Source organism: Penaeus monodon, chromosome 23 (genome assembly GCF_015228065.2).
Source record: "Penaeus monodon isolate SGIC_2016 chromosome 23, NSTDA_Pmon_1, whole genome shotgun sequence".
In the NCBI taxonomy this organism is placed as follows: domain Eukaryota; kingdom Metazoa; phylum Arthropoda; class Malacostraca; order Decapoda; family Penaeidae; genus Penaeus; species Penaeus monodon.
The window spans coordinates 41,019,766-41,020,448 of NC_051408.1; the positions used below are offsets into that span (position 1 = coordinate 41,019,766).

General features: G+C 39.5%; 1 protein-coding gene across 1 annotated transcript in view; it reads right to left on the reverse strand.

Moving 5' to 3' along the window:
* LOC119588306 (RING finger protein nhl-1-like) overlaps positions 1-683 on the reverse strand; it is a gene marked incomplete in the record, with an annotated part of 50,140 nt that overhangs the window by 37,594 nt on the left and 11,863 nt on the right.

The window sequence follows — 683 nt, forward strand, 5'->3', positions numbered from 1 at the left end:
CAGTTTGGAAGAGCATGGGACTCATACGCGAACATATGTCCTTATAGGAGAAACCGCGGAATAAAATACACACTATACAATGCAATGCCAGCGATTTTTTTTTTCATTCTTTCTCAGTGTCAAAAATTATTAGTAACACCCCTTCGTGTCACTCTAACAAGGCCAAACAATGAGTGGAATGGTAATAGCAAAGCCACGAGCGACTAAGGTTGGCCAAAGCACAAAAACAGAAAAGAAAACGTGAGGCCACTGACTCTGCACGTACCTGCGCTCTGGCCTGATTATAACATACCGAAAAATAAAGAGGTAAAAACGCCTATTGTATACGACGCATATACACATTCTTATCACTCTAATTCAGGAGAAAAGATCATTAAGACTATACTGAAAGTTGGAATTGCTGAATAAAATCGTGTCGAAGAGAAAATAAAAATGGCTGGTATCTTCCCATAAAAGTCTGCGGAATCGATACAACGCGTTTAACTTACTCCGTTTTCTTTCGCATAAAAGCTACACCTTCTAAATTTAGTACAGTCCGTGGGATGAGTCGCGTTACCAATAGTGTACGTATAGGAGCCAGACACTAACACGCTCACCGTTGTTTATTCAGGCGACCAATAATCATATGCTCATCCTTTATATATACACACTGGATATAGTTTTCGGTTTTGCTTATGAAAAGG